General features: G+C 50.7%; 1 protein-coding gene across 1 annotated transcript in view; it reads right to left on the bottom strand.

Moving 5' to 3' along the window:
- cacnb2b (calcium channel, voltage-dependent, beta 2b) overlaps nt 1-25858 on the bottom strand; it is a gene marked incomplete at both ends in the record, with an annotated part of 160841 nt that overhangs the window by 134897 nt on the left and 86 nt on the right. The window lies entirely within an intron of this gene.

The following is a 25858-nucleotide window of genomic DNA, read 5'->3' as shown; positions in this document are numbered from 1 at the left end:
CTACTGCTGTATCCACCTGCAACGTATTTATACGTAAGGTGAACAATCTAGTACCAGCCTTATTTCTGTCTCGTATTCTTGCGCAGAACCAATAGGAGAACGAAATATTATGGTCTGTTCTAGGTAAAGGGATATTCCGTGTATATGTACAAAGAATATACAAGGGATATCAGACGATATACAAATACTATACAATATATCTCAAGTAATAAATATATATATTCGGTTTAATCTGACCCTTCGTAACAGCCGCCTCCTAATTAGTCCGCACCTAATTAGATAAGCAGAGACAGATTAACCGTCTTGTCCACTACTCAATGTCCGTTGTGAGGAGTAGGGCAATTCACAAAGTCAGTGGGTCATGGTCGTCAGCAAGGGAGTCGGGTAGCCTTGGCAACTCTATCAGCCTCGCCACGGGTCGGGTGTATGTCCGTCCCTGGACGAGCACTTCTGCCGCTCTGACCTTTCCGTCTGCACCAGTGATCACTTTGCTTACGCGGCCGGCCGGCCACGCAGCTCGGGGTAGAGACTGGTCTATGATCACGACGACTGTGTCCACTTTTAAGTTGTCCCCGTCCTTGACCCGCTTCTGACGGGCTGGAAGGGATGGTAGGGGGGTTAGGAGGAAGCGGGCCTGAGACTGCTTTGATCTGTGCTTGGCTGCGCCTCCACCGCCTCCGTCTGTTTCTCTTGTTTGCTCTGTACCCCGTCTGAGGAGGGGCCGGTTCCGGCCGCCCAATCAAGGAGTCGCTTGGGGTGCTGGGTTCGAGGTCAGCTACGTCTGGAGCGCAACTGAGGGGGGTGGAGTTCCGAACTCCCTCTTGTGCCCACGGTTCTCTCACAGGCCTCTCGCTTAATGTCAATAGCCTCTCAACGGGCTGTACGAGAGAGTGGCCGGTGTCGCTCACCTTTGTGTGTAGGCAGCGTGTAGACGTGGGTTGACTGTCAAGTCCGTAGAGGGGGCCCTGGAGCGTCCACCCCAGTCGGGTCTGAACCGCGACTGGGCATCCTTTGGGTCCGATGTGGGCCGCCTCAATTGGGAGAATGAGGTCCGCGTGGTCGGAGCCGATGAGCAGGGTCGGTGTGGCGCCGTCGATAAGCGGTATAGGTAGTTGACGTAGGTGCACATACTTCGCCATCAGCTGTGGGATGGGGTAGGTGTACTGTGATAGGCCTATGTCGTGGCTGGTGAAGACGTTGGTAATACTATACTGCTTCTCGGGCTGGTCCACCGCTGCTATCTTGAAGGAGACCTTTTCACCCTTTATGGTCTTCTGGTCTCTTCTGATGGTGCGTATTGTCATGGTACCTTTGGCACCCCGCAGGCCCAACTGGGCTGCGGCGGAAGCGAGGAGGAGAGTCTTTTCAGACCCATTGTCCAGGACGGCGTAAGTGTCCAGGACCTTGTCCTCGTAGCTCAGGAGCACTCTGACCACTTTGATGAGCACTCGGGGGGTCCCGCTATGCTGGTCAATGTGGAGCACTCCTGTTGGTCGGTTGTCTTGGATCTTCTGGAGTGGTGCCGACTCGCGGTCGTCCGAGTAGCACCGTGACTCCCAGTGTCTGCTGTAGCAGTCGGTACAGTAGGGAGCGGTCTGGTGGATCTTTGGTACTGGTGCCTCCGCCTCGGCCTGGTACATTACCGTGACAGGCCCACTTTGTTGTCCTGGCGGACGCCTGTTGATGTCATGCAGGACCTCCAAGTGGGCGCCGCCGCACCTGCTACACTTCTTCTTCAAGCGGCACTCAGCTGCCATGTGGCTGCGCGCGCAGCGGAAGCAGCGGCGGTGGTCTTTGATCCACTGACTCACCTCGTCCGTGGTCAGCTTCCCGAAAGTGTCGCATTGATACAGCCGATGTTCCCCTTCACAGTACTGGCATTCAATCTTCCACTCCTCTTTCGTCGAGGGGACGTTGTGGTTCTTGTGCTGCGGTACTGATTCGGCTTGGTGCATAACGGTCACCGACCGGCGGTTATCATTTGATCCCCGAGGTCCTGGTCTTGGGCTTGGTCCACTCCATACGAACGTGTCCAGTCGTAAGCTGCTGACCTCCCTGGCGAGGAACTCAGATAGGTCTAGGAGGGATGCCTCTGGGCCGTTGGGGTCGCGGTGGTCTCTCTGCCGCCGAAAACGCTCTTGTCGGGCGGGAGGGAGCTTCTCTAATATCCTTTCTACATTAGAGTTAGCGTACAGTTCGTATATCCCCTTTTCCTTTTGGGACCCCAGCATCCCTACCAGGGACTGTACCTTGATAGAGAGGTCATCCAATGCTCTGTTGTCTCTGGCTGGGGGGAGACGGTCGATGTCTCTTATCTCTTGTATCACGTAGTCCCATATGCGTCCATAACGTTGGTCGAGGGCTACTAGAGCCGCAGTGTATGGGGTACTTGAGTTGGAATATGCCAGCGATATATTATGCGCTCTGGGCACCTTCAGGTGCTTGAGTAGGATAGCATACTTGTACGTCTCATCGGGGACATCGGACATCATTGTCTCTAAGCACATTCGTAGCTCTGTGTACTGTGCTCTGTTCTCGTGTGTGAAGTCCGGGAACGTCGGTGTGCCAAGGTACGATGCCATGGATGGCTGGCACATCGGTGAGCGTTGGGGGAGAGGCCTCCTGGGCGAGTCTCCCCGTACGTGTCGTCGTGGGCTGGTACTTGGTGGGTACCAGGGGTCGGGTACCCAGGTGCTGTTCCTCGGTGCTGACGGTGCGTCAAACTCACCCGTGAGTTGAGTCGGGGGTTTGTAGCGCAGTGCCTCGGGGCTGACGTCTGGGCTGTACTGGGCCTCCTGGTCCAGAGTACGTTTCTGCTGGTCGGGGCTGTACTGGGCCTCCTGGTCCAGAGTACGTTGCTGCTGGTCGGCTTGACATTCCTCCTCTTCCTCTTCCTCTTCCTCTTCCTCTGCTAGGTCCTGGAGTCTTCTGTTCAGTCTCTCGGCGTGGTCCGGTTCTTCCCGGTTGCTGGGTCTCGTATGGACCGGCCGGGGAGGGGGTTCGGAGACGTGGACAGGATCCTCCTGTTGGCGGGGTCCCGGGTCGCTTGGTCGGGTAGGGGAATGTGTCCTAGACCCTTGTCGTGATGATCTCCGGGAGATCCGTGCGGAGAGAGGGGGTGTCGCCATGGCAATCAATTTGTCCATCATCTGCGCCTGCAGCCGGTCGCGCTCTGCCTCGCGCTGGGCATGGGCGGCGTCGCGCACTGCTTCGCGCTGGGCATTGGCGGCATCGCGCTGTGCATTGGCGCTGGCATGGGCGGCGTCGCGCTGTGCATTGGCGGCGGCGCACTGTGCATCGGCGTGGCTTCTTTCAATGTTCTCTTCCGTCTGAAGGCGTCTGGTCTCCAGTCTTATGCGGTCGTCTTCACTCCTTTGTTGCGCCTGGAAGCGCTCTCGCTCGGTTGCAGCGTGTTCGCGCTCACTGAGGGCTTGCGCTTGGAGTTGCGCGTGAAAGCGCGCTCGTTGGTCTGCAGCTTGTTCGCGCTCGCTCGTCTGTTGCGCTTGGAGTCGATCGCGTTCACCCTGAAGTCGATCGCGTTCGGTGGAGGCTGCCAGGGTGGCGATGAATGCCTGCGCCAGCATCTTGTCCGCCTCGCTGGGGGAAGACACCGACGGAGGTGATCGGCTTCTGGCAGTGCTCGTTGGAGATCTGTTCTCTGGGCGCGCCTCGAGGTCCGTCTCCTGGGCGCGCTTCTCTTCTGGTAGTGGGTCGGGTTCTGTCCCTGGAGCGCTTTCTTTATCCTGGAGCTCTCCGGGGACCGTCCCGTTGACGTCGGCGGGGGGTAAAGTCATGTCAGGTCCCTCCTGGTCCCCCCCGTGAGCTTGGTCAGTTACGTTAGAACCCACTAGGGTCTCTACTGGCGGGGTCGCCTGGTCGGTAGGGTTTGACATACTTTTACTATCCGCTTTTTCCGCGTTTAACGTCTGTATAAAGCTAGGTAGTAGACTGGCAGCGTAGTCCTCTAGGTAACGAGGTGGCTGCCGTCTGCGCTCCGGGCGATCTAGCTTAGGAGAACCGTTTGTGGAGTGTTCATCATTGGCCATGTTAATATTAATATTATATTAATATTACGCTAATTACCCTCCGGCTCGAAGGACCAATTGTAACTGAGGGGTACAATTCCCTGACTGTATTAAATAAGTATGGTATCATTAAACCACTACTGCTTTATGTACATTACTACTGGCCATACAGTACACAGGTATATGTGATGAACACTCCCACAATGACACGGCTTAACAACAAATATCGTTTAGAAGAATATTTATTAGCAGCACGAAGATTATCTTACATTACTTTACTTATCAAGATTGAGAGTTGCGCTTGTAAGGCGAAGCATGTGCATGAATAGGTCAAGAGTGTAAGTCCATGAGAATATTACGCAGGAGATAATTAATACCACCTGTATCATAAGAATTATATATATGGTACACTAGTAGGGCAGCTGGAGATACTAAAAGGGTCCCTCCGGATGTAGGCCAGCAGGGGAGAGGATTTGTCGGTAACGAAAGTCTGGGTCAACGATGAATAAGGAGACTCCAGGTACAGGAGACAGTGCAATAATCTCTTGATCCGCAGACGAACAACAGCTATTCTCCGGTATGCAGTGCCGCATGGAAGAAAGCTAGCCAGCCTCAGGCGTCCTAGAGGCGGGCTCGACGTTGCTCCTCACTGGGTAAATCCCACACAATTGTGGGTGTAGACGATTCTCCGCTCCATCAGCTACAGGACCAAAGCAAATATAATCCAGCCGAAAAGGGCTCTGTAGTCGCCGGTGTAGGTTATCCAGTGTACATATCCACACGGTTCTCGTCTAGGGCTCCTCGGATGACGGCACCAGGTTAAGCCGCCCAGCCTGGATAAGCACACTAGCTCGGTACGAGGAAGCGTTGGTAATGCTGGTCACTGTAGAACGGTAGCCGCACGATACACTATACATAATAGACTATTACTTAAATAATAGAATAGGTCAAACTCGACGATACAGCGTTAAACTCTGACACTTCAGTTATCCATTCGCACGCGGTCTCAAGGCTGTATTTTGGGGCAAAACGGGCCCACTTCACAGCACGTTGTATCGTGGTGTGAGGCTTCAACTTATTGGTTAACTCTACTGCTGTATCCACCTGCAACGTATTTATACGTAAGGTGAACAATCTAGTACCAGCCTTATTTCTGTCTCGTATTCTTGCGCAGAACCGGGCATGTCCAGGCATGTCTTAGCGGTGACTTTGAACTAGACATTGGGGGTATGGCCGTGGCGCCTAGGGGATCGCTTCCAATAGGAGAACGAAATATTATGGTCTGTACTAGGTAAAGGGATATTCCGTGTATATGTACAAAGAATATACAAGGGATATCAGACGATATACAAATACTATACAATATATCTCAAGTAATAAATATATATATTCGGTTTAATCTGACCCTTCGTAACAATTAGCATTAGCATTAGCATTAGCAGTAGCAGTAGAAGTAGCATTAGCAGTAGCAGTAGAAGTAGAAGTAGCAGTAGCAGTAGCAGTAGCAGTAGCAGTAGCCATGCATGGAGACGTTCTAATTCAACATCCACTGTTTCCCAGAGTCAAAAATCCACCCCATCAGGGCAGGTTGCAGAGAGAGGAATGAGGGAAAGGTTGCAGAGAGAGGGATGAGGGCAGGTTGCATGTAGTATTTTACCAACAAACTTGCAGTTCCGCGTTCGGGTTCTGCGATCTGATTGGCCACTGACGTACGCTTTCTCTACGCCCAAACAGCGTGTTACGCTAGTTCTGCCTCTAACCTCTAACAGCCTGCAGCCTGCAATAACGTATTGTTTTCATCTCTCATTAACGTGATTCCATCAACACAACATAAATGTTAAAAACACGACAAGACAGTTTGCATCACTTCCCACGGTTCTCTGCACTTATTCTACCGGTAGTGCGGTAGTTGTTGCCACGGTATTGGGTCTTTGGGTGAATACTTCATTGACGGGGAAGAAGAACACTGATAGCGGTGTGTGGACCGTCCTGCGAGCCCCAGACCACCGCCCCGCGAGCCCCAGGCCACCGCCCCGTGAGCCCCAGACCACCGTCCCGCGAGCCCCAGACCACCGTCCTGCGAGCCCCAGACCACCGCCCCGCGAGCCCCAGACCACCGCCCCGCGAGCCCCAGACCACCACCCCGCGAGCCCCAGAACACCGCCCGCTAGCCCCAGTCCATAGTGAAGTTTGCGGACGACACAGTTGTCGTGGGGCTGATCTCGGACAACGACGAGAAGGCCTACTGGTTGAGGTACTGTCGTGTATTGTCAAAATAAACATGTGTAAAATTCCCAAGGAAATGTACAATGATACCGGACGAAATGCTGATAGTAAGTGGTAAATGGGTGTCTGTAGCTTGACCATGCCTAAGGCCACTGTGGTAGAAATGACCTCCCCCGCCCCAGGCACACATTCTAAAAGCAGAAGGATACCAAGTCTTTTATTATCTTGAGAACAGATGTGGTTTGTCAGATAGGTTAGTTATAAACCATAGAGAAACGGAACTGAACTCAGCTATGAGGGAGGTCAGTAGATTACCTCCAAGGATACGGCCTTAGGTCAACATAAGGGTCGGGCCTTGTGGTTATGGTATTAGCGCAGCTGCAACAATCATTGATCCTGAAGAGAGGGCCCTGAGAATAGTTGCATGATGTCCTCCTGAGTCAGGAGAGCGGTTTTTAGAAGACAGGAATTTGAGAACTGGGTTAAAAACAATCTAATGGTAAAACTAAAAATACAGGCAAATATAGTAGATAGATAGATAAGAAGGTATAAGTAAGTTTAAGACTATAAAGATACCGATTGATCCGTTAAAAGCTTAGTTATACTATAAAACATTATGAACCAAAAATTAGAAATTAGAACAATACATAATTACTAGTTTGTAAGCAAAAGCACAAGTACCTTTATGTTAAAACTAAACAAGATAATAGAGTAACATTAGATGTTGGGATACAATGAGTGAGTATTTGGAGAAGATTAGAACCTAAGCCAAAGATTACTTTAGAATATAGAAATACAATAAAACAGGTTCAAAGATGAATAATAAAGTTAAACATCTATTTTTGAAGGACAGAGCGCCTCGAGAACTGTAAAACTTCCATAAAAGGGAACGGAAATGCTTTTAATAGTCAGTATGTAAATAGTATCATGTGCCTTTAAGGATACAAAATAGCCAAGATCACGTTAAGCCAATAGAAAACAGTGACGCCCCTAGCTTGACGTCACAGGACGACGCGGGGAAAAGGGGCAGAGAACTGTCTTTAACTACAGACGCTGAGGAGGATCGACCATCGCAGCAGGGATCCAGAGAGAAAGACGAAACGAGCGCTCCCCCAGCTCCCAGCTCTGAGATCACGGAGGGCCTCGTGTTGCCGGGCCAACCAGCAGCAAACAAAGGCCTTGTGTTGCCGAGACAAACAAACCAGGAGAAGACGCTCTGAGCGGCCCCAGCCGATCAGAGACATGGACGCCAGCCAAACCGAAGACGATGATTTTAGCTATAGAAAGGAAATTCAGTACTTGTTTGATTCATAGTTTGTGTTTATTTGGAATGGAATAAACACAGCAGTCTTATTCAAAAACATCTCGTCCGTGCTTCCTTCCTACAACCGAACCACATTGAAATGACAACGCAGAGTAGATGAAGGGTAATTTCCACTATACGATCACAGAGATACGATAGACATTTAATGATTATTACATCAGTACTGGAACGCTGGTGCCAGGACAACAGCCTGCTCCTGAACATTGATAAAACCAAGGAGCTGATCATGGATTTTAGGAGGAGACAGCAGGAGACACACACACCACTGAGGATAAACGGGGCTACTGTGGACAGGGTGAGCAGCTTCAAGTACATGGGGGTCCACATCTCAGAGGATCTGACATGGACAACACACATAGACTCAGTCGTAAAAAAGGCGAAGCAGCGCCTCTACCACCTGAGACAGTTAAGGAAGTTCAGAGTATCTGGGAAGATACTCCAGTCCTTCTACTTCGGAGCTGTAGAGAGCATCTTGACTGGAAACATCACTGCCTGGTATGGAAACAGCACGGCACAGGACAAGAAGGCCCTACAGATAATGGTGCGCACAGCCGAGCGTACCACGGGTATTGCACTACCAACCCTGCAGGTCCTATACAACAAGAGGTGCAAATCCAGAGCCTGCAGAATAATGAAAGACCCTCACCACCCCAACAACAGCCTGTTCATGCTGCTGAGGTCAAGCAGACGCCTGCGAACCCCAGCTACTAGGACAGAGAGACTTAGGCTCAGCTTCTTCCCCCAGGCCATCAGAGTCTTGAACACTGAACTTTCCACACACAAGCACACATGAGCACACACACAACACACACACTGTACACACTCACACACTAGCAGCCACTTTAACATGAGCACACACACACTCATGCTGCACACGCTCACACTCATGGTCACTTTACAAAAGGAAAGGTCACTTTAAGAATAGTATAGTATAACTTGAGATTGTATAATATAGCATTGTAGTGTACATAAAGACCCAGTGCCTCATCCGTAGCTAACAGTGTATTGCACTACCACAGGACCACAGGACCTCAGAACATCTGAACACACACCAGATCAAGCATCCAGACGCAGCCATGATAGTAGCCGGGGATTTCAATCAGGCGAATCTGAAGAAAGTCATGCCGTCTTTCTTCCAGCACATCGTCTGCTCCACAAGGGGAGGAAATACACTCGACCACTGTTACACCCCGTTCAGAGCCGGATACAAGGCTGTACCGGCTCCACCATTAGCGGGAGCAACGAACACGTCGGATCATGCCACCATCTTGCTGGTCCCCGCATATAAACAGAGATCACGTGACGCCGTCGTGTCACGTGAGGTAAAAAAATGGGACGACCAATCAGAGGCCACGCTTCAGGATGCACTAGACGTCGCCGACTGGGGAATGTTCAAGAGGAGTAACAGTGACGTCAGCGATTTCACAGACGCTGTGGTGTCATTCATAACAACACTGGCTGATAGTATCGTCCCCACAAAGAAGGCGAGGGTGTTCCCAAACCAGAAACCATGGGTGGACAGTACTATCAGAGCAGCCCTGAACTCTCGCACCACTGCTTATAACCGGGGCAGAGAGTCAGGAAACATGGAAGAGTACAAGACAACAGTCTACACTCTGCGCAAGGCTGTCAAACTTGCTAAGAGGACGTATGCCGACAAGATGGAGGCACAAATGGCACAGAATGACACAAGAGGCTTATGGCAGGGACTGAGGGCTATAACTGACTACAAAGGCAGCGCCCCCTCAATGGGGAGCGACGACGCCTCCCTTCCGGACCAGCTCAACACCTTCTACGCGTGGTTTGGTGCAAACAGTGGCACTGCTAGCCCAACGGCTAGTGACGTCACTGGTGCGCCGGCTGTTGTGGAGGGGGGGGGGGGGCATCCGCGGGGGGGCGGGGACGCTCTCTCATTGACGGTACACAGTGTGAGAAGAGCATTTATGCAGGTGAACACCAGGAAGGCTGCTGGCCCAGATGGTATAACAGGACGCATACTTAAGTCCTGTGCCAACCAGCTTGCCCCGGTGTTCACCGCCATATTTAATCAATCCCTGGCGGAGTCAGTGGTCCCTGCCTGCTTCAAGATGTCTACCATCATCCCTGTACCGAAGAAACCCTCCCCAACATGTCCAAATGACTACAGACCGGTGGCACTCACCTCTGTGGTCATGAAATGTTTTGAGAGGCTGGTCAAGGACCACATTTGTGCCTCCCTCCCCAGTGATATGGACCCTATGCAATTTGCACACAGGACAAACAGGTCCACTGACGACGCGGTCTCCCAGGTACTGCACAGCACCCTCTCCCACCTTGACCGTCAGAAGGGGGGCTATGTGAGACTGTTGTTCATTGACTACAGCTCAGCGTTCAACACCATAGTCCCCACCAGACTGGTGGACAAGCTGATCGAGCTGGGTCTGAGCTCCGCCCTGAGCGCCTGGATACTGGACTTTATGAGTGAAAGACCCCAGGCGGTCAGGGTGGGGGGTCAGACCTCCAACACCATCACCCTGAGCATCGGGTCCCCCCAGGGCTGTGTTCTAAGCCCCCTGCTGTACTCACTCTACACACACGATTGTGTGGCCAAGTTCAGCTCCAACTCCATAGTGAAGTTCGCAGACGACACAGTGGTGGTGGGGCTGATCTCGGACAACGACGAGAAGGCCTACCGGGAGGAGGTTGAGGTACTGGAACGCTGGTGCCAGGACAACAGCCTGCTCCTGAACATTGGTAAAACCAAGGAGCTGATCGTGGATTATAGGAGAGGACAGCAGGAGACACACACACCACTGATGATTAACGGGGCTACCGTGGACAGGGTGAGCAGCTTTAAGTACCTGGGGGTCCACATCTCAGAGGATCTGACATGGTCAACACACATAGACACAGTAGTAAAGAAGGCGAAACAGCGCCTCTACCACCTGAGACAGTTAAGGAAGTTCAGAGTATCGGGGAAGATACTCCAGTCCTTCTACTCAGGAGCTGTAGAGAGCATCTTGACCGGAAACATCACTGCCTGGTATGGAAACAGCACGGCACAGGACAAGAAGGCCCTACAGAGAGTTGTGCGCTCAGCCGAGCGTACCACGGGTATTGCACTACCTCCCCTGCAGGTTCTATACAACAAGAGGTGCAAATCCAGAGCCTGCAGGATCATGAAAGACCCTCACCACCCCAATAACAGCCTGTTCCAGCTGCTGAGGTCAGGCAGACGCCTGCGAACCCCAGCTACTAGGACAGAGCGGCTTAGGCTCAGCTTCTTCCCCCAGGCCATCAGAGCCCTGAACAATGAACATTGAGTGCCACAGAACACTGAACTATCCACACACAAGCACACATGAACACACACACGACACGCACGCTGTGCATGCTCACACACTAGCAGCCACTTAACACTTTAACATGAGCGGGCACACACTCATGCCGCACACACGCACACTTATGGCCAAAAGGAAAGGCCACTTTAAATTAGAATAACAGGAACAGTGTATTGCACTACCAAAGCTACCTAGCATGTCCTATATGCTCTGTAAATAACTATGTACAGATACCGAGATGTTACCTGTTACCTGTTTATTGCACAATGTTGTTTTTTTATTGGATTCTATTATATGTTGTACCACTGTATTGCACATCGTTGCGGGCAAGACCACCCGCATTTCATTGTATACTTGTATGCCGTGACAATTAAAACTCTTGACTTGACTTGACTTGAGCATGTCCTACCATGCTCTGTAAATAACTCATGTACAGATACCGATATGCCCCACTTTGTTTACTTGTTTTATTGCACAATGTCGTTCTATTGGATTCTTATTATATATTACTATTGTATTATGCACATCGTTGCGGGCAAGACCCCCCGCATTTCATTGTATACTTGTATGCCGTGACAAATAAAACTCTTGTATCTTGTATCTTGTATCTTGAATATCGGTATATCGGTATATCGGTATATCGGATATCGGTAAAAAAGCCAATATCGAACATCCCTACTGATTAGTTAAATATACTGATTACTTAACTGATTAGTTAAATATAAGATAAGCTACGATAAGATAATAAAAGATAATATATAGAGTATATTATAGATATACTCTATAAATATGAGTATATATATATGAGTAATATATAAAAATACTGAGTAGGCCTATGGGGTTACAACGATGCCAAAAAAATGTATTCTGTTCAGAATAGAATGCATATGATGTTTCCTTGGGGCAGTCTACTTACATTTGCATACACACTCACTATAGCTAATGTCCATCAATATCTTCCTTTTGAATGAAATAGGATCAGGAATCAGGAGAGAGGGGATGCAAAGCTCGCAGTTTTCCTTACACATAGAAACAGCGTGACGAGAGAGAGAGAGAAAGAGAGAGAGAGAGAGAGAGAGACAGAGAGAGAGAGAGAGAGAGAGAGAGAGAGAGAGAGAGAGAGAGAGAGAGAGACGTTGTGGACAGCGACTCTTACAGGTCGGTTAGTGCGCCTGTACAGCAGAATCAGGAAGTATCTGGGGCAGTGTGAGCCTCCCACGCGTTACTCCTCGCCACTGAGAGATTGCGCTGTTCAGGTGAAAAGATGCGACAGCTGCCTCCTCGTGTACCGGAGGGGACACGTGATGCAAGGCTTGGTCCTCACTGCAGCCGACCAGTGGGAGGCATAGTCTAGCAACGTTCGAGACAGGGGAGGGAGAATTGAAGGGAGAATTGGCGAGGCGAAATTGGGATGGGAGAAAAATAAGGAGAAAAAGTGGATTAAAAAAAAGAAATTTTACTCAACCTCAGCCAATGGTCAGCATTTATGCACCTGTCTCGTGCACTGCCCACTAACCAAGGAGGAACAGTTAAAAAAAAAAGTATTTGCCTCTCGGCTCAGAGATCTAGTTGGTCTGATGAAAAAAACAGCTTAAATTATAGTAACGCGCCGCATTTTTTGGCAGTAACGGTAACAGCGTTATTAAGATTGAAAGAGTAATCAATTAGATTACTCTTAGTCGTTACGGAAAAAAGTAACGCCGTTAGTAATACCGTTATTCCCATCACTGGAAATGGTCAAAGGACATCTAAGCCTGTGTTACTTCCTGTCTAACTAGAAGCCAGAGGTCACTGTGTGCTCAGTTGAGAACTGGTATCATGTCCCTTGCTTGTACAAGGGCGGGGACCATGGTTGCCAGGTTGCCAGGTACCCAGGTGGGGTATCTCCCGGGCCTTTCTGTGTGGAGTTTGCATGTTCTCCCTGTGCTCGCAAGGGTTTCCCCTCCAGAAAAAGAGATAAACCCAATGGAAAAAGACGCAGAACACATCGCTAACACTGTCGCGTCCCTGACGAAGGCAGCAGGAGCACTTGGATTGGTCCCCGGGTGCGGCCCCACGTCGCAACCCGTGTCTGCTCCCGGCTGCCCTTCGGCGGGAAGGACGACGGGATGGGTCAAGCGCAGAGATTAAATGTGTCGCCCATGCCATGTGTGTGTGGGGACGCGGCATGACTACGTTGCAATTTGTGCTACGAATAAAGACTTTTTCAAAAAGGCGTCCAATGTGATCACAGCCTTAATCCCCAACGCTGAATGTGCACATTTGTCAACATAAACCGTAATGCGGTGTGACAAACAACTTAGACAACATCCAGCGAGGGCAGTGACAGCTCATCATTCACTTTTGAGGACAGTGTCGTAAGTACTTCTTTGATACTTGCTTGCATCTGCTCTGCTCAGGGACTTTGCATGGCTTTGCCAGCGAGAAAGTCAACGAAAACACTGAATGGGAAGGTTCCAAGTCTGACGTCTTGACACGCCATTGCTTTTTAACCACCGTTGATGCTGTAAGCCTCTTTCATGGCTGGTTGCTGAGGTAGACACACATAGCATACAGTGACATGTGGTAATATGTGTGGTTTTGCGCTGACAGGCTACTGGGTGTCCGGGGGTTTACAGTAAGCCTATTTGCGGTGGGACTGTGGTGCTACGGTAGGGTCTTCTGCCGTCAGATTCACCACACACACTGTCAGTGAGGATGGCAGAGACACAGAAAGAGGTTTAGTGCAAAGGAGAAACACAACATCTAGGGAGGTTAACTACTGGAAGGAAGTGTAAAGAGAGAGGAGACTCCGAGAGAGAGAGAGAGAGAGAGAGAGAGAGAGAGAGAGAGAGAGAGAGAGAGAGAGAGAGAGAGAGAGAGAGACAGAGAGAGAGAAGGAGACAGAGAGAGGAGGGGCGAAAGAGAAGGAGGGGAGGGAGAGAAGAAGGGGAGAGGGAGAAGGAGAGACAGAGTCAGTAAGACAGTGAGTCACAGTGAGATAACAGCCAACTGTCCCGTCTCTTTCACCTCCTTCAGACTCACACACCTCCCTCACACACCTCCGTTACACACCTCCTTCAGACGCCTCCCTCACACACCTCCCTCACACACCTCCCTCCTTCACACATCTCCCTCACACACCTCCCTCACACACCTCCCTCACACACCTCCCTCACTCACCTCCCTCCTTCACACACCTCCCTCACACACCTCCCTCACACACCTCCCTCACTCACCTCCCTCCTTCACACACCTCCCTCACACACCTCCCTCACTCACCTCCCTCCTTCACACACCTCCCTCACACACCTCCCTCCCTCACACACCTCCCTCACACACCTCCCTCCCTCACACACCTCCCTCACACACCTCCCTCACACACCTCCCTCACTCACCTCCCTCCTTCACACACCTCCCTCACACACCTCCCTCACACACCTCCCTCACACACCTCCCTCACACACCTCCCTCCCTCACACACCTCCCTCACTCACCTCCCTCCTTCACACACCTCCCTCACTCACCTCCCTCCTTCACACACCTCCCTCACACACCTCCCTCACACACCTCCCTCCTTCACACGCCTCCCTCCCTCACACACCTCCCTCCCTCACACACCTCCCTCCCTCACACACCTCCCTCACACACACACCTCCCTCCCTCACACACCTCCCTCCCTCACACACCTCCCTCACACACACACCTCCCTCCCTCACACACCTCCCTCCCTCACACACCTCCCTCCCTCACCTCCCTCCCTCACACACCTCCATCACACACCTCCCTCACACACCTCCCTCACACGCCTCCTTCAGACACCTCCCTCACACACCTCCCTCACACACCTCCCTCCTTCACACACCTCCCTCCCTCACCTCCCTCCCTCACACACCTCCCTCCTTCACACACCTCCCTCACACACCTCCCTCACACGCCTCCTTCAGACACCTCCCTCACACACCTCCCTCCCTCACACACCTCCCTCCTTCACACACCTCCCTCCCTCACACACCTCCTTCAGACACCTCCCTCACACACCTCCCTCCTTCACACACCTCCCTCACACACCTCCCTCCCTCACACACCTCCCTCCTTCACACACCTCCCTCCCTCACACACCTCCCTCCCTCACACACCTCCCTCCTTCACACGCCTCCCTCCCTCACACACCTCCCTCCCTCACACACCTCCCTCCCTCACACACCTCCTTCACACACCTCCCTCACACACCTCCCTCACACACCTCCCTCACACACATCCCTCCCTCACACACCTCCCTCCCTCACACACCTCCCTCCCTCACACACCTCCCTCACACACCTCCCTCCCTCACACACCTCCCTCACACACCTCCCTCACACGCCTCCCTCACACACCTCCCTCCTTCACACACCTCCCTCCTTCACACACCTCCCTCCCTCACACACCTCCCTCCTTCACACACCTCCCTCCTTCACACACCTCCCTCCCTCACACACCTCCCTCCTTCACACACCTCCCTCCCTCACACACCTCCCTCCTTCACACACCTCCCTCCTTCACACACCTCCCTCCCTCACATACCTCCCTCCCTCACACACCTCCCTCCTTCACACACCTCCCTCCCTCACACACCTCCCTCACACACCTCCCTCACACACCTCCCTCACACACCTCCCTCAGACGCCTCCCTCACACACCTCCCTCACACACCTCCCTCACACACCTCCCTCCCTCACACACCTCCCTCACATGCCTCCTTCACACACCTCCCTCACACACCTCCTTCACACACCTCCCTCACACACCTCCTTCAGACACCTCCCTCACACACCTCCCTCACATGCCTCCTTCACACACCTCCCTCACACACCTCCTTCAGACACCTCCCTCACACGCCTCCCTCAGACACTAGACTCCTGTCCACACGCACGCAGGGTGTTATGTAACCGAGCCTTAGTGTGCGCGGTTGCACTGTTCGCCCACACGCAACCGGGGTTTTGGAACACTGCAACCGTGTTCTTTTACAACCGGAGTCCAGGGTGAAGTTTTGCGCGCATCCCGGTTGCAGTGGTTGCGTGTGGACATAGAATCCGAGGTTATTTCCAGTGTTTACAGCAGAGCTGTCCCAAGTAGCGTTATATGAAAATGATTGTAACAAACTTTTGTTCTAAACGTATCGCCTGTGTTGAAGAGTGTTGTGATCGACTGATGATGTCTGTTGTCGCATTCCTGACCTGACGCTCAGAGTAAACCTGAAGCTGCGGCTACCAAGTTGTCAACTTATTGTTATAAGGAACCCAGTCCAAATTATAACAGTCTGCATCCCCTTAACAATTGTTTGTATTGAGTCGTATTGTATTGTACCCATTCTGCAATCTGTAAAATAACGTTTTCATCCAGGGCGGTCAGGTGGCGTAGCGGAGATTGCGTTCGTCACCAACCCCGGAGACGCTGGATTCGCCAGCTCACAACTCCGGCGTTGTCACCAGCTTGGCTGGCCGTTCACACTAATACAATTGGCAGTATTAGAGGGTGGGAGAATGAATGAATGAATGAAAACTTTATTTAACAGATTGCAGAATGGGTACAATACAGTACGGCTCAATACATACAATTGTTAAGGGGATGCAGACCTGAGAAAGACGTTTGTCTTGTTTCCATCAGGGTCCCCCATTTTCAATTCATATAGACATATATGACATACATGACATACAGATAGTCAGTACTGCTACATCTATACATTTATGACATACCAGATTTGCAAATACAGTACTGTTTGTGATACAGAAGGAGTCAAGAAAAGGGAGTATATACATTTGACGTAGAAAACTGTACATTGGAGGAGGTTGGGTGGGGGGGGTTGGGTACATTGGGATATTGACAACCATACTGGGTAATTTACATTGGAGGTGGTTGGGGGGGGGGGGGGGGGGCCGGGGGGCACACTGTATAAACAAGTAACACTGTACATTGAGGGGGGGGGGGGGGGAGGAGACACTGTACAAACAAACACAATTGTACATTGAACTATTGACAAAACCATACTAGGTAAATGACTGTACATTGGAGGGGGTTGGGTTAGGATATTTACAGGGGCCAGTGTTGAATTGCAGTCTCCCGTAGGTGTCCCTTGAGAGAGGTTTTGAAAGTGGGTAGTGATCCACATTCCTTTACAGCTTTGGGTAGGGCGTTCCACATTGATGTGGCATAATTGCGAAACGTGTTTAGTCCCTTATTTGAGCCGAATCTGGGTTTAACAAGCTGAAGCTGGCGGGGTGGGTCCGGGTCGTTGTAAACAGCGACTCCTACAGTTCGGTCGGGGCGCCTGCTAAGCGCGGATAGGATCTAAGGGCGGTAGTGTGATCCTTCCACACGTTACACGCTCTCAGTGAGAGTCCGCGCTGCCAGGTGAAAAGAAGCGGTTGATTGGCTGGACGTGTGTCGGAGGAAGCACGTGATAGCCTCCACTCTCCCAGACCGACTGTGGGGGGTAAGTGCGCAGCGACCAGGAAGGGGATTGGGAATTGGCATAACGACTAACATTGGGATGGGAGAAAATCGGAGGAAAAAGGAGGGGGGAAAAGATCAATAAAAAAAATAACGTTTTCATCCATTCATTCTACTAGCGTTAACGTTACTACTTTATTATTACGTTAGCACGTAAGCTAACAAAATCTGCAATCTTTTTGTGAGACTAAACTCCGCTCTTGGTGGTAAATTGTGTTGATGTTGTGTAATGATCCCAGACTCAGCCCTCTGTTGGGCTGTGATGGGATGAGTAACATTGGTCCCCTACCTCCCTCCTGTAACGAGCCCAGACTCAGCCCTCTGTTGGGCTGTGATGGGAGAAGAAACATTGGAGTCCTACCTCCCTCCAGTCTCATACCACCCTCTAGTGGTCACCAGCAGATGGTGCAAACTTTGATTCTACCTGTGTTAACTCATATGTTTAGTATAATTAATGGGATAGTTAATGTGATGTCATTGTGTGTGTTGTTGTTGAATTTCCCGTCCCTTGTGTGATGTTGTTTCCCTGGCTAGTGTTGTTTTGTAATATGCTTTTGTGTCTGTAGTTGTTGATTCTGGGTTTTGGACTGGTTCGCCAGCTGGTTCCAATTAGTGGTTCGGTGTTCTCCCCATTGTGGCGTCATCCCTCCGTGTTACCTCCAGTTACCTCCGTGTTCCCTTGCCCGTTGTGTCTCCTGTTGTCTTCCTTGCCTTGCTGTTTTGTATTGAGAGTTAGTAAGTAAGTTTAGTATTCCGTTTTTGTGCATCTTTGTTTTCTCGTGTAATCAGTTCTTATTTGTATCTAGTGCCAGCGCGGTTGTGCCTTTTGTTTTGTTTGTTCCTGTAATATATTTCATGGCTCTAGTGATTCTCAAATAAATGGATCACAGTATTTGAGAAGAGCAAACTGCCGTCTCCGTTTCCTCCATTCATCTGTCTAGCCGCATATTGGGTTCTTCTCTCCCCCCTATCATAACAGAATGATGCCACCATTACAGAACCCAGCAGTCAGACTAAAGGGCACGATGAGCGTATTAATTAAATTAATGAAGGGGGACATGGCTAGCTATACCCCAGCTAAATGGGTCTTTTTGTTTAAAACAATCCAGTCCGTAGCGGACCAGAATCCTGATTAGGAGGCAGAGATGGGGATGATAGCCAACGAGGTCGCAATCCTCATGGAGAGACATAATTGCCCCCCACCCTCTGATCTGTCTCGTATTCGTGGCCCTGCAGCTAGCCAGGCCTCCCCAGCTAGCACAGTCCCTACTATTAGCTTAGCTTCTGTAGCTAGCCAGGCCCTCCCAGCTAGCATTACACTCTCTGTTAGCCTAGCTTCTGAAGCTAACCAGGTCTCCCCAGCTAGCATTGCACCTACAGACAGTCCAGGCCCCAGAGTTAGCCTAGCCCCCGCAGCTCGCAGACCTCCGAGAGCTAGCAAGGCTCGGAGGTCTAGCAAGGCTAGTACTGCTAACAAGGCCTCCACAGCTGGTCCGGCTTCAATGCCCAGCTCAGCCTCTACGCCTGGTCCGGCTGCAACGCCGGCTGCCACCGCTCCCCTTCCGGCCCCCACAGCTGGTCCGGCTTCAACGCCCAGCTCAGCCTCTATGCCTGGTCCGGCTGCAACGCCGGATGCCACTGCTCCCCTTCCGGCCTCCACGCCCAGCCCAGCCTCTACGCCTGGTCCGGCTGCTACGCCGGTCCCTGGCTCCTCGACTGGTCCTGGCTTCCCCTCTGGTCCAGCCCTATGCCGTGATCGGCGCCCTGGTCCTCACTGTGGTCCTTGCCGTGGTCTTCGCCGTGGTCTGCGCTGGATCCTATTCCGGGGGTCATCGCCGTCGCACCTCCGTGCCTGCTCTTCTGGTCCGGTCCCTGGTCCGGCGGCTGGAGGATCCCTCGTCCGGGATCCTGCTCTGGGGTCCTTACCCTTGCCCCTTGGCTCCAGGTCCTCTGACCAGCTCCCTGTTTCCCTCCCCGCCTTCCCTCTCCGGTCCTTTGTCCCCGTCCCCACCCCCCTTCATTGGGCCTCTGTTCCCGGGTCCAGCCCCCCGCTCCGGGCCTCTGCACCCATCCCCACCCCCCCTTGTCGGGCCTCTGTTCCCAGCTCCAGCCCTCCTCTCCGGGTCTCTGCACCCATCCCCACCCCCCCTCGTCGGGTCTCTGTTCCCAGCTCCAACCCCCCTCTCCGGGCCTCTGCACCCGTTTTCTGTTTCCCTGGCTGCTATGCCCCTCCTGGCTTCCTGTTTCGGGCTCCCGGCCCCAGTTCTCCGGGTCCTTGCCCTTTGCCTTTTCCGGGGTCTCGGCCTCCCGCTTCGCCCGTGTCCGGACGGTGTGGTCGGGCGTCTGGGAGCCGCCCATTGGGGGGGGTACTGTAACTATCCCAGACTCAGCCCTTTGTTGGGCTGTGATGGGAAGAATAACATTGGTCCCCTACCTCCCTCCTGTAACGAGCCCAGACTCAGCCCTCTGTGGGGCTGTGATGGGAAAAGAAACATTGGAGTCCTACCTCCCTCCAGTCTCATACCACCCTCTAGTGGTCACCAGCAGATGGTGCAAACTTTGATTCTACCTGTGTTAACTCATATGTTTTGTATAATTAATGGGATAATTAATGTGATGTCATTGTGTGTGTTGTTGTTGAATTTCCCGTCTCTTGTGTGATGTTGTTTCCCTGGCTAGTGTTGTTTTGTAATATGCTTTTGTGTCTAGTTGTTGATTCTGGGTTTTGGACTGGTTCGCCAGCTGGTTCCAATTAGAATTAGCCTGTGTATATAAGTGTGGTTCGGTGTTCTCCCCATTGTGGCGTCATCCCTCCGTGTTACCTCCAGTTACCTCTGTGTTCCCTTGCCCGTCGTGTCTCCTGTCTTCTTCCTTGCTTTGCTGTTTTGTATTGAGAGTTAGTAAGTAAGTTTAGTATTCCGTTTTTGTGCATCTTTGTTTTCTCGTGTAATCAGTTCTTATTTGTATCTAGTGCCAGCGCGGCTGTGCCTTTTGTTTTGTTTGTTCCTGCAATATATTTCATGGCTCTAATGATTCTCAAATAAATGGATCACAGTATTTGAGAAGAGCAAACTGCCGTCTCCGTTTCCTCCATTCATCTGTCTAGCCGCATATTGGGTTCTTATCTCCCCCCTATCGTAACAATGTTGGTTTTGTTTCATCAACAAATGAGGCAGAACACACAGTGAATGTATCCTTTTTTGTTTATTGCACTTTTATTGCACTTTGTTTCTTGCTGAAAAATAAATGCTATGTTGCTAATGTTGACGCGAGGTAATAAAGATGGTGGGTTTCTGTTTTTGAGCAGAACGTGGAGTGACTTGTTCAACCCTTCTGATTGGTTGAAATGGCCTTCATGTTTGAACTACATCGCCACCTACTGCTTTGGTATACTACATCTATATACATCACTCGGTGCGGAGTTTAAACCAGTCCGTGTGGACAGAGTTTCCTTTTTTTAATAATAAAAAAAAAGAACGGTGTCAAAAAAACCTGTGATCGTGTGGACTGGGCCTCAGACTACACACCTGTACCACTACTACACACCTGTATCACTACTACACACCTGTACCACTACTACACACCACTAGTAATTCAGAACCGTTTTACCATTGTACGACTTTGAACTGTTGAACAGTAATCCAGAACTATTTTATTGCACTGTAAAATATATATATTTTTTATCTATTCTATTCTACAATTTTATTGCACTGCACTATTGCACTATTTTACTCTGTCTATTTTATCTTAATCCTTTTATTATTGTCTATTTAAAACTGAATCAAACCAGGGGAGCTCCAGTAGCTCACCACGTACCGCGAGCGCTATTTCAGCGCCGTGGACAACCGTGCTCGTCACGGATCTGGGGTTTAGCGAGTTCGAATCCCGGACTGCAGCCGTGCCTTTCCCAGAGTGTCTTCCCCCCCATCTGAACCCTTTCAGCCTGTTTCTGTCGGTCATCCTTGACCAGAATAAATGTGATAAACACATAAAAGAGCCAGGGGAATGGCCAAAGTTTAAAAAAAATAAAACTGAATCAAACCATAAACTAGGTGGCCTGTTGGGATGTTAGATCCTAATATGAAAAACTGTGATTTTATGTCTGCACTTTATGTGCGCATTTTATGCCTGTCTTTTTTCTGTTGTGAAGCACTTTGAGCTGCAGTTTCTGTATGAAAGGTGCTATACAAATAAAGTGTATTATTATTACACACCTGTACCACTACTACACACCTGTACCACTACCACACACCTGTACCACTACCACACACCTGTACCACTACCACACACCTGTACCACTACCACACACCTGTACCACTACTACACACCACTACCACACACCTGTACCACTACCACACACCTGTACCACTACTACACACCACTACCACACACCTGTACCACTACCACACACCTGTACCACTACTACACACCACTACTACACACCTGTACCACTATTACACACCTGTACCACTACTACACACCTTTACCACACCTGCAAACATGGGAACTCTCTAACCCCTGTCCCAACCCCCCCCCTCCCCCATCTGTCTGAGTGCTTGTCTCGTAGTGCTGACCAAGGTGGTGGATGTGTCGGGGTCTTGGCCAAGATTGCAGTGACTGTTCTACGTGCACCACCGAGGCCATGGATCAGCTTCTTACCATATTCTGTCCGTGGTCTGTCAACGTGGTTTCATTGCTGGGTTAAGTACTTCTATTCTATTCTATTCACATAATATGCTTACTACATATATCTATTATATTCACATATATGCTTACCACTTGTATCTATTGCTATGTCCACCCATCACAATCACGCAAGCTGTCTAACGCCTGTCCCGTCTCCCTGTCTCCCTGTCTCCCTGTGAGTGGCTGTCTCGGAGTGATGACCGGAGTGTTGGACGTCCCGTGATGAAGACCGGGAGGATGCGACCCTGATGACTGGAGTGTTGGACGTCCCGTGATGAAGACTGGGAGGATGCGGACTTTAGGAGGTCGGGGGTCAGGGACTACAGCCCCCTCAGCATCGACGGGGCACCGGTCGAGAGAGTGAACAGTTTTAAGTACCTTGGTGTCCACATATCCGAGGACTTGACATGGACCACACACATTGACAGTGTAGTCAAGAAAGCACGACACCACTCTCCAAGACATTTACAACAAGCGTTGCAAGAATAAGGCTAAGAGAATAATAAAAGACTCTAGCCACCCAAACAACTGCCTCTTTGAACTGCTGCGGTCAGGCAAACGATACCGGAGTCTCATGGCAAGCACAGAGAGACTCAGACAGAGCTTCTATCCCCAGGGCCCAGGAGTTCAAAACTTGTAATCCCTATTGATTGATTTATTGATTGAAAATGTTTATTAACAGATTGCAGAATGGGTATAGTACAGTACAGTTCAATAAACACAATTGTTAAGGGGATGCAGACCAGAGAAAGACTTTCGTCTTGTTTACATCAGGGTCCCCCATTTTCAATTCATAATGAGTTGAAATTAATGAATCCAAATCTGATCCGATCAGATAGGGATTAAAAGTTTTGAACTCCTGGGCCCAGGCCATCAGGATGCTCAATGACAATTAACACTATGTAACAAACCATCAAACACACTCACAGCACACACACCCACACGTACACACCCACTTTAAATAAACAACTCACTGTAGCACCCACTTTACACACTTTAGACACTAACACACTTTATATTTATTGGCAACTCCTTACCACCACAAGGTGGCACCACAAGCTACCTCATCCCATTTATATTGTATTGTAACTACTCTGCATTGTATATTGCCATACCTGTCAACCCTCCCGTTTTTCCCGGGATTCTCCCGTATTTCAACCTTCTTTCCCACCGTCCACCCGTTAAAATGTTTTCCCGTATTTTTCCAGTTTAAATATATATTATTTTTTTACAATATGGCTGCAATTCCCCTCCGTGACGACAGGTGGCAGCAGTGTAGATTAGAACGTTAGCACAGGAAGTCAGACCGGAAGACGGTTGCGACCCGAAGAAGAAGAAGAAGAGCGACCGGATAAAGGAGGGGTTTAGCGCGGAATTTATTACATTCTACGATGGACTTGAGAGAGGACCACACACCTACCAACTACCACACACCTGTACCACTACCACACACCTGTACCACTACCACACACCTGTACCACTACTACACACCACTACTACACACCTGTACCACTACTACACACCTGTACCACTACTACACACCTGTACCACTACTACACACCTGTACCACTACTACACACCTGTACCACTACCACACACCTGTACCACTACCACACACCTGTACCACTACTACACACGTGTACCACTACTACACACCTGTACCACTATTACACAGCTGTACCACTACTACACACCACTACTACACACCTGTACCACTACTACACACCTGTACCACTACTACACACCACTACTACACACCTGTACCACTACTACACACCTGTACCACTACTACACACCACTACTACACACCTGTACCACTACTACACACCTGTACCACTACCACACACCTGTACCACTACTACACACCTGTACCGCTACTACACACCTGTACTGGGGCAGCGGGTGGACCGGCAGGAAAAAATCTGGGCTGGGGAAGTGAATTAATAACTCTCCCATACCCTTAAGACCAACCGCTGAAGTGCCCTTGAGAAAAGCACTTAACCCCCAACTGCTCCAGTGGAGTTGCTCAGTGGCCAACGGTGGCAGACTGTGGTTGTACTGGGCAGCTCCCAGGTGTGAATGGAACTGTGTGAATGTGAAGCAGGGCGTTCCTGAAAAAGAGCATCCGTGCTCAGAGAACCTACCCTGGGTAAATAAAGGTTAATAAAAATAAACCACAGCCGAGCTGCAGTCACGCGGACAATCTGAGCCAGGAGTCCTGTGGTCGCAGGCACCTCAGCAGCAGAATAACAGGTTGTAACCAGCAGCGCGTTAACAGCTGCTACACACCAGAGCAGCTACACACCAGAGCAGCTACACACCAGAGCAACTACACACCAGAGCAGCTACACACCAGAGCTGCTACACACCAGAGCAGCTACACACCAGAGCTGCTACACACCAGAGCAGCTACACACCAGAGCAGCTACACACCAGAGCTGCTACACACCAGAGCAGCTACACACCAGAGTTGCTACACACCAGAGCAGCTACACACCAGAGCAGCTACACACCAGAGCTGCTACACACCAGAGCAGCTACGCACCAGAGCTGCTACACACCAGAGCTGCTACACACCAGAGCTGCTACACACAGAGCAGCTACACACCAGAGCAGCTACACACCAGAGCTGCTACACACAGAGCAGCTACACACCATAGCTGCTACACACAGAGCAGCTACACACCAGAGCTGCTACACACAGAGCAGCTACACACCAGAGCAGCTACACACCAGAGCTGCTACACACAGAGCTGCTACACACCAGAGCAGCTACACACCAGAGCTGCTACACACCAGAGCTGCTACACACAGAGCAGCTACACACCAGAGCTGCTACACACAGAGCTGCTACACACAGAGCAGCTACACACCAGAGTTGCTACACACCAGAGCTGCTACACACCAGAGCAGCTACACACCAGAGCAGCTACACACCAGAGCTGCTACACACCAGAGCTGCTACACACCAGAGCAGCTACACACCAGAGTTGCTACACACCAGAGCTGCTACACACCAGAGCAGCTACACACCAGAGCTGCTACACACCAGAGCTGCTACACACCAGAGCAGCTACACACCAGAGCTGCTACACACCAGAGCAGCTACACACCAGAGTTGCTACACACCAGAGCTGCTACACACCAGAGCAGCTACACACCAGAGCTGCTACACACCAGAGCTGCTACACACAGAGCTGCTACACACAGAGCAGCTACACACCAGAGTTGCTACACACCAGAGCTGCTACACACCAGAGCAGCTACACACCAGAGCTGCTACACACCAGAGCTGCTACACACCAGAGCAGCTACACACCAGAGCTGCTACACACCAGAGCAGCTACACACCAGAGCTGCTACACACCAGAGCAGCTACACACCAGAGCAGCTACACACCAGAGCTGCTACACACCAGAGCAGCTACACACCAGAGCTGCTACACACCAGAGCTGCTACACACCAGAGCTGCTACACACCAGAGCTGCTACACACAGTGTGCCCGCTTGCTTACATACTGCAGATAAACAGTCCGATACAAAGAGCTGAACGAGTTTCCTCACACTGTCGTTCTAAAACACACTCTTGTAGCCACCCGCAACACAGATCGAAACGGTGAACACACAAGGTTCTGTGTTGTTCTGTTGTCCTGTTGTCCTGTTGTTGTTGTTGTTGTTGTTGTTGTTGTTGTTGTTGTTGTTGTTGTTTTCTCTCAGCTCCCCTCTCTTTGCCACCCCCCAACCCCTCTCTCCCCTTTTCTGCCACAAAACAACTGCTCTGTTGTCATGGAATCGAAAAGAAAAGGG

The sequence above is a fragment of the Notolepis coatsorum genome (assembly GCF_963971535.1).
Source record: "Notolepis coatsorum genome assembly, chromosome: 13".
Classification (NCBI taxonomy): Eukaryota; Metazoa; Chordata; class Actinopteri; order Aulopiformes; family Paralepididae; genus Notolepis; species Notolepis coatsorum.
The sequence above is the reverse complement of the archived record's forward strand: the minus strand, read 5'-3'. Positions and strand labels throughout refer to the sequence as shown.